At 34.1% G+C, this 9,193-nt stretch overlaps 1 long non-coding RNA gene across 1 annotated transcript; it reads right to left on the bottom strand.

The window, feature by feature from the left end:
- Positions 1-5,036: 5,036 nt before the first annotated feature.
- On the bottom strand, positions 5,037-7,004 carry LOC116851615. Its single transcript, XR_004379618.1, has 3 exons — positions 6,098-7,004; positions 5,630-5,966; positions 5,037-5,235 (listed from the first exon to the last, which is right to left on the bottom strand). It is a non-coding gene; the product is annotated as an uncharacterized LOC116851615 (long non-coding RNA).
- Positions 7,005-9,193: the final 2,189 nt, after the last annotated feature.

Raw genomic sequence — 9,193 nt, 5'->3', positions numbered from 1 at the left:
ATATAAAGGTTTATTTGAATAAATACACTTGTATGTGTTTTAGTTACAACTCCCGTACTTATAAGTTAATATGCGTACCGCGCGTAAGTCACGTATGACGCGGATGTCGCGGCGAGAGACCGAGATGTTAAGCCTGACGCGAGTGGTCTCTCCGCTTTTTTATAGTATTGTTTTAGACTTGTCGGAGGGGGTGCCTGGCGACAAGAACATTACCATATTTGGTAATGGTGTCATGCGTTTGGAATTGAGGTCCTAAATGCGGAATGTGCAAGGTGGTGCTTATCGCAGCACTTGCACATCGCTTGCTTGTTGTGGCGCAATTGAAACAATTCCTCGAGAAGTGTTTCGAAAACGCTGGTACCATTCGCGATTATAACAGTACCATTTTAAGTTGTCATGAACCAATCACAGAACCGTATTCGCATCTTAAGACATTACTTAAGGGTACGTTCAGATTCCCTACCAGGGTGCACTCTAATACTAGAAGTGCTATAGTATATGTAACATATACTATAGTGTTTCTAGTAATAGAGTGCACCCGGGTAGGGAATCTGAACGCACCCTAAGATGGTCTTGAAATAATGTCTTAAGATGCGAATACGGCTCTGTGATTGGTTCATGACATCTTAAGACAGTACTTAAGATGATCTTAAATATAAGATCGGACTATGAATACCGGCCCTAAAACGATAATCTGATTGCCTGTTCAGCTTAAGTTTACGTGTTATGTTTATGATTACGCCTTTGACTATGGGTGTTTTCCAGTTACGTTACACTGTGTTACACAAAACCGTTTATTAGTTACTTATTATCTAAAATATCTTGTAAGATAATATGCCACCAATAAACAAGTTTTGTATAATACAGTATCCGTAGCTGGAAAGCATCTTATATAACCATGGACCGCTAGCGGCGATTCTAATGGCTCCTGCACACGCGGTAATGCTTGCCGCGCGGTGGAAGTCCGCGCGACATCCAATTAATATGTTGTTTTTCCGTAAGAGCTAGAAGATTATTATGGAAAGCAGCATATTGATTGGCTGTCGCGCGAACTTCCGCCGCGCGGCAAGCATTACCGCGTCCTGTGTGCAGGAGCCATAAAAGTACCTTTACATGGGAGCATCGAGCGTTGAGCGTTAAAGCGATAGCCAATCAATGTGCCACTTTCCGTAAGAACTACAAGTATACTTCTAGGACCTAATACGTTGATTGGCTAACGCTCGACGCTCCCATGTATTTGCACCTTTAAGGTTTTTTCGCGTCGCCCAACGTGCTCCTACTCGCTTCAACGCACTCTGATTGGTCCGCATAGTTACGTAAACCAATCAGAGTGCGTTGGAGCGAGTAGGAGCACGTTGGGACATACGACGCGAACAAACCCTAATGGCTCCTGCACACAGGACGCAGTAATGCTTGCCACGCGGCGGAAATCCATGCGACAGCCAATCAATATGTTGTTTTTCCGTAAGAGCTAGAAGGTTATTACGAAAAGCAGCATATTGATTAGCTGTCGCGCAAACTTCCGCCGCGTGGCAAGCATTGCCGCGTCCTGTGTGTAGAAGCCATAAGTGTCTGTCAACATCTGTAGTGCCGCCACGACCAAACAACGGCAAAAGAAGGAACTCAGTAGAGTAAAACAGGGGTGAGACCCGATTGACCATGATACGATTGGACACAGATTGTAATGATTGGTTAGACCTAGTAATTCACTAGATAATTTTTTTCATCGGTTGGTTGTGTCCAATCGTACCGTGGTCAATCGGGACGCAAAACAGAGTTAGCAACGTAAACGTTTTTAATATTCGCGTATCACATGGTGATACGTATTGGAAAGAGCTAATAGTGTAGTAGAAGTAATAAAAAGAACTAAACTTTTTTGAAAACCACAAATACTTTATAACAAAATTAATTATAGAAAATTATGTTAAAATTGTTATGAATTATGAGGGAATTAATGAGCCAAAAATGTCAATATATCAAACGTAAATTGATAAAAATTATTTTATTTTAAGGACAATAATATACCGTCATTTGGGGTAACTTTTATATCGCTGATATGAAAGTTCTACCTCTATCCGTTTAATGATGCCACAAGTTTTTGTAAGCCGTTGTAAATTGTTTAAAGTTACCCCGGTGTTCCAAGTTACCTCAAATAACGATATTTTAAATAATGTTTTAAAGAATGTTGAACGTTCTTTTTATAATATTACATATATATTATATAAAAATTTTTATTATATCCCACACAGCAGAGATGTCCAAAATATATCACAGGGATATCCTAAAGGTATATTTGGGATATACGATATCTTCAAGATATCCTTATATATATATTTGGGACGTTCTTGCTGTGTGGGATATATATTTTTTTTATTCATATATTATATATCTCTTATTATATAAATGTATTATATAAATATTGTATATTCTTATATGATATTTATAATTCTTATATATTCTTATATAATATAATAAATACAAATTTGGTATGAAATTATATAAATATCTTATTTTGTGTTTTTATATTTTCCTTGCAAATCCGATTTTTTTTCTTGTTACTTTAAAAATTGTTGATTTTTATATTATAGCAAAGTTGTATAACTTTTTTTTAATGTAATAATTTATTTGAAGAAAAAATAAAAAAGTCTGTTATTGACGATTAAAGAAATATCATAACAATTTTTCATGTATTTTAATGATAACTGCAATTTATGATCACGGACACACACACAAAATATCTTTCACATAGTAAAATAGAAATCACAAGTATATGATAGTTTACGTAATAGTTGTTTGGTCCTGGCGGCGCTGCAGATGTTGACAGACGTTTTGCTGCAGATATAAGATAGCGGCTAGCGATTCATGGTTATATAGTCAAAGAGTTACGCCAATTCGTGTGCGAAAGCCCTTAAGGCCTGTTCTACAATACGTCGTATGTCGCTGTCGCACGTCGGCACAGAGCGATGGTCAAATAAGGCGAACTCGTCTCGAAGAACAAATCCTCTGATTGGCTCATCAGCTGTACTCCAACATTCGACAGCGACATATTGTACGACGTATTGTAGAACAGGCTTAAGTCCGTGTTACACAACGGATTGGAGATTGAGAATTGCGGATAGAACATTGGAACTTGACCAATTGGAGCCAAACAGGCCAAGATCAAAGTGCATTGATTCATCGAAATCTAATCTTCAATCCGCAATCCTTAATTTCCAATCCGTAGTGTGAAAGCCAAATCACACTAGCGATTGGCGATTGACGATTGACAATTAAAGATTAGATTTTAATGAATCAACAAGCTTCAGCCTTGGTTTGCTTTGTTCCAATTGGTCAAGTTCCAATCTTCAATCATCAATCATCTATCGCCAATCGTTAATGTGATTTGGTCTTGACACGGACTTTAAAGATCAAATCACACTAACGATTGGCGATAAGGCCAAATCACACTAGCGATTGGCGATAGATAATTGACGATTGAAGATTAGAACTTGACCAATTGGAACAAAAGCAAGCGTTATAACCATAGAAGGAGAAGGACATACTAGATGGCGGCGGGACGCCGTGCGTTCGAGATCTGCGTCTTTTCGTTCCAGAGAGAGAAAAATATCGAGAGCACGGTTTTGCTTGACCAGGACTTGAACCCGGGTCTTTCGCTTGCCGGGCGACTGCTCTAAACTATTGAGCTACCTGACGTTCCACGCCTACGACACTCTCCTCTTTCTAGATAACGCTTGCAAGCCAAGGTTGAAGCTTATTAATTCGTTAAAATCTAATCTTTAATTGTCAATCGTCAATTGTCAATCGCTAATATGATTTGGCCTATAGATGATTGACGATTGAAAATTGGAACTTGACCAATTGGAACAAAGCAAGCTAAGGTTAAAGCTCGTTGATAATTCGTCAAAATCTAATAGTCAATCGCCAAATCACACTAGCAATTGACGATTGACGATTGAAGATTAGATTTTGACGAATCAACGAGTTTCAACCTTGGCTTACTTTGTTCCAATTGGTCAAGTTCCAATCTTCAATCGTCAATCATCTCGCCAAACGCTAGTGTGATTTGGCCTTTAGTCGCCTAAAGCCAGTAATGAAAAAGAGAGAGAAGAGAAAGAGAGAAGAAACAGAAAAATAAAAAGAGAGAAGAAACAGAGAGAGAGAGAGAGAGATGCAATTCTATTGACTGGAAAAGTCTAATAGTAACTAGCGAGTCAGTCGAACAGTGACTATAGTGTGAGAAAGTTTCGGAAGTTATTAAACGCTAAAACTCTTAATTCATCAGTGTTGCTCACTAAGTGATTAAATGTATGTATGAATGTATTTATTTAATAAAGTTCGGTAATTATCAAGGAAAGGGGGAACCTCACCGATTTCGGTAAAATTTGGTAGGATAATATATTTTGACACGTAGAAACCGAATCTAAAAGCCAAAATCGTCGCTTTTCACGGTGAAGCGAGATATTAATTGATAAAGTTGATCACATTTAAGATTAGGAAAACTGTCAAACCAACGACAACAGCGACATGTATAAGACCCGTGGCCACATTGGGGTCCAGGGGGTATTCAGGGGGGCTGAAAGCCCCCCCCCTGGTTTGATAAAAATAACATTCTAAAAAAAAGTAAAAATGCATCTCGCATGGTATGTTAAGCATATGTTGTTTTTGCGAGGTGCATTTTTATTTTTATTTAGAATGTTATTTTTGTCAAATCGGGGATGGGGGATTTCAGTTTCCTGAACCTCTCCCTGACCGGGGGCTTCGTCTCCTGGACCCTCATGAAACTACGAATGTTATACATGTCGCTATTTGTCGTCGTTCTACACAGCGTAACAAGATATTAATGATGAAAGTTGCACACTGTTTAAAGTTAGGAAACTTGTCAGAGCTTGATATTTCTTTATATATCAATCCCTATACGATAAAATACACGTATATTTCAGATTGATGCATTTTAATATATAAAATAATATTTAATTATACAAACAAATATTAAAATATTAATATAAATATTCTTTATATAATTTGATACATCTACATCTTCCTCAGTAGACAATTCTGGTTTATATAATTCTGCAATCGCAGAAAAGAAAGCGGATATACAGTCTTCACATTTATGAACGCATTTGAAGAGATATTTGGCTAAGTATCCCACTAAATGAGCAGTGTGTGTTCCATATTGTGGAATATTAGCTCTTACTTCTCTCCAAACGTATTCAATATGTTGAGTGTGTGCTCCTAAATAAACAATAAAGAAAAAAATAAGTATAGCCATATTAATTGTAATTTTATGTACATAAATGCATATGCATTGTAAAAAAAATATACAATTTTAAGTACATTAAGCTACAATCTTTCGCCTTACTAAAGTAATGAGTTTAATATATATTAAAATAAAAGTTTCTGAAAGGATTAGCAAAGGCCCCTACGCAAGATATGTGTTACATTAATTTATCACTAAAGTCTATGCATTTTATTGCAGATTTAATTCCAAACCTTGCGTAGAAATCTTTGCTATTCTTTTCAGAATCTTTTATTTTAGTATATATTAGACTCATTAATTTAGTAAGGCGAAAGATTGTAGTTTAATGTATTTTAAATTGTGCATCGTTTTTTGTATATCTGTATTTACCAGTATCGGGATCGATGAAATTCATAGAATGATTCACTGCTAGATGTTGGAAATCTTCACTGCTTAAGCAGTTATAAGATTTCCAACAATCTGACACTATCGTCCCGTGTAAAATCCATTCCTTAATAATATTTAATAAAGTTGTCTCTGTCCGACTTGGAACTGACACGAGAAATATTTTTCTGAAATCTCGTTCGTATCCACTGAATATCCATTTTGCTTCTATTATTCGGTCACGGTTATATTTTCTCTTGCCGATTTTGGCCTTGTCTATTTTCACTATTTCGTTTGGTTCTCCAAGTTTTATTGAGTTTTTTTTGACCCAATGTATGCAAATCTATTTTTTTTTGTTCAAGTATAATATATATTCATATATACATATATATATATATATATATATATATATATATATATTTACTAAATATATATTCATATATTTAGTGTTTATTAATGCTATATTATATTTACCTCTCGGCCAAAAGAAGTCCAGTCTATAATTGTATGGTCAGACAGATTTAGTTCTATAGATAAAAATTCTTATCGTGGAGGTCTTAAATTCATTAAAGTCATTATAAAATAAGCTGTAATCCTGCATATTGTTTCTATGCTTAATTTTGACTTGCCAACCATGTGTTCTTTTTCACACTCACTTTAAAATTACACTTCTTTTTACTATTGTTTTATGTTTATCTTTCTCATAATACAATTTTGTGCAATGAAATAACATTTCACTGCTAATTATTAATTTTTTGTTGCACTTGGGACATTGCACTTCACTATTGATTATTTTTTTTCTATTAAATAATTTTTTAATTTATCTGTATTATGAGTTAAAGCTAAAAATTCATGAAGCTGCATTTCACTGCTTTTTGATAAGATAAGCGTACTAATGCCTGGGCATGTATTTATCTTTAGCATTATACTTATCATCATTATTATTTTGATATTTAAATATGAATATTTTGGCTTTCAACGTACAATACATACACATTGCTATACATTTAATATTTATATATAGTATACGTTAAAAAATGAAATATTCAAAATAATAAGAATGTCTGGAGTTAATGCTTATGTTTTTGAATTAATGTTTATGTCTGGATTTTATGTTTTTGAGTTTATGTCCGGGCATTAGTACATTTACATTATTTTAAACAAAAGACAATTAATATTTTACTTATCATTCAAACTTTTGTCACGTAACCTATGATTTCCACTTTTATAATCTGTTCTTTATAGATGCTCAACTGGTCCATACGCATGTAATAGTTATATTGCATATAACTATTGCATGCATATGGACCAGTTAATATTTCTACTAGTCTGTCCCACATAAGATGCCTCACAATTACCGCATTGCAACTTGTAAACGACGTTATTATAGAGTCCAGAGGGAAGCTTGTTTTTATGAACTTGAATCATATCCGTTAATTTATTTGTACAAGAATAAGAAACCTTTTTAAAAATGACTCGACAAAGGTTTCTTATTCTTGTACAAATAAATTAACGGATATGATTCGAGTTCATAAAGACAGCCTTCCCTCTGGATTCTAACGTCGTTTACAAGTTGCAATGCGGTAATTGTGAGCATCTTATGTGAGACAGACTAGTAGAAAACTCTCTACGCATGTTTCCGAACATATGAGAATTCCAAGAAGTGCTACGGTGGAATTGATAGCTGTCCAGGAACACCGTTTGAATGAAAATCATGAATTTGACTGGGAACACGTCAAAATTTTACATGAAGAACGTTTTTATATAAAACGATTAATAGCCGAGATGATTTTCATCAGTCTACAGAATCAAGGATTAAATTCGCAAAAAGACACGGAATATTTAGGCAATAGCTGCTGCGGATTGTTATGATAAATTGCTGTTTGTTTTCTTTCTCTTCCATGGTCGCCGCTACATTCTTCGACGCTTGTGTATATAAATCGATCGTAACTCGCATTCCTACACTTAGTAATATTATCGTCGACAATATTGTTTCATATACTGTGTTTAACCTGCAATCTGTTTTAAGATAATTTATAAATTTTTCTGTTTTATTTTCTTATCGTAGCTTTTAATTTCTACAGACTTTTTTTCTTTTTAATTTTGTTAGACATAAAAACTGCTGCACACTAATATACGTTTCTATGAACAATGGAATAAGACCTGATTATGAGCGTTTTTGTCGACCGTAATATTAAAAAACAATTTATGTTCTTTGTGGACATTCAAGTTGGGAATATTATTAATTGTATTTCGTCATTCTGTACTAGCATCGAGACTTTTACTTTTTATGTATTTATCACTGAAGAGGGTTCACAGCTGAACCGAAACGTTTGATTATTTATATGTTCTATTTTTAATAACTCTATTTCCTAATAAAAGGAATGTTTTACCAACTCAGGTAATGTAGCACTATTACGACCGTGCTTGAACTCAAATTAGCCTTTTTTCCTATTTTAAAATTTATAGAAATAAAACTTTTAATATGTTTGAAGAAGATGAAAATACAACAATTATCCATCTCACATGAATTTTACAAATAATAGTGATTCTTGTATCGATATTGATTTAATTTAATGTTAGTTTAAATTTATAGCTTATATATACCTGTATTCATCCTATGTTGTCGTCGGATAACAATACATAATGCGTATTCTCGCGTTTTTAGTTCAGATATTAGTCACATTCTGACTAACAAGTTCGTCTTGCACGCTTTCATGCTGAAAGCATTACTCTAACTTTATCACTCATTACATGCCGAAGGAGGATAGAATGATATTTTCAGCACCAAAACGTGTAAAACGAATTTAGTTTTGATTCTGTAATCATGACGTCAACGTTTTGGTATTATTTGTTTAGCGTAGAGATTGAGGATCTTGAAAATTCTTGTCGGGGACTGTACAAATTCATCCAATATCTAATCAAGAAATCCGACTATCAGTAAATCAGACAAATTTCTCATACAGCTAATGAGATATTAGCTCTAATGAAGCCTAGAGTTTTCTAAAAACTCAATTAGAAGTTAGTAACTGAAAATCAAAATAATATTTTCTTTTTATTTTAAATGTTGAACTAACAAGTAAACCGTCGGAGGTAACTCTCACTGATTTTGATGGGCCTTGGATATGTTGTAGTGCATTAAAAAATAAAAGACCCATATTTTTTTATCTGCTTCAGAGAAGGTTTAGGGGGTGAAACCACCCTTAAAAAATAATAGCTTTTTTAATTTTTGCCGAATATCTGCTAAACTATGAGGTATATAAAAAAATGTTTTATACAAAAGTTGTATGGTATTTCATATTCTTCACGAGAGTATATTTCAATTTCATAAAAATTGAAAATTTATAACACCCCCCCTTCTCTTAAATATTTGGGAATTTTTTTATTTTTGTTATAACGAAAGTTATAGAGCATAAAAAGCCAAACACAACCGTATATAATGTTACGATATGGTCTTTAAGATGGCTCTAGGTGCTATAAATGGTTGACGGCGACAGCTGATTTTTGCTGTATCGTGAAGTGTCAACATCTGTCAACCAAATATTGTTTACAAGCCTTTGAGTTTTGCAC

The sequence above is a fragment of the Odontomachus brunneus genome, unplaced genomic scaffold, assembly GCF_010583005.1.
Source record: "Odontomachus brunneus isolate Ranch 3 - 2012 unplaced genomic scaffold, Obru_v1 Obru_scaffold_181, whole genome shotgun sequence".
Classification (NCBI taxonomy): Eukaryota; Metazoa; Arthropoda; class Insecta; order Hymenoptera; family Formicidae; genus Odontomachus; species Odontomachus brunneus.
Note: the sequence above shows the minus strand (reverse complement) of the source record. Positions and strands in the feature narration are given on the sequence as shown.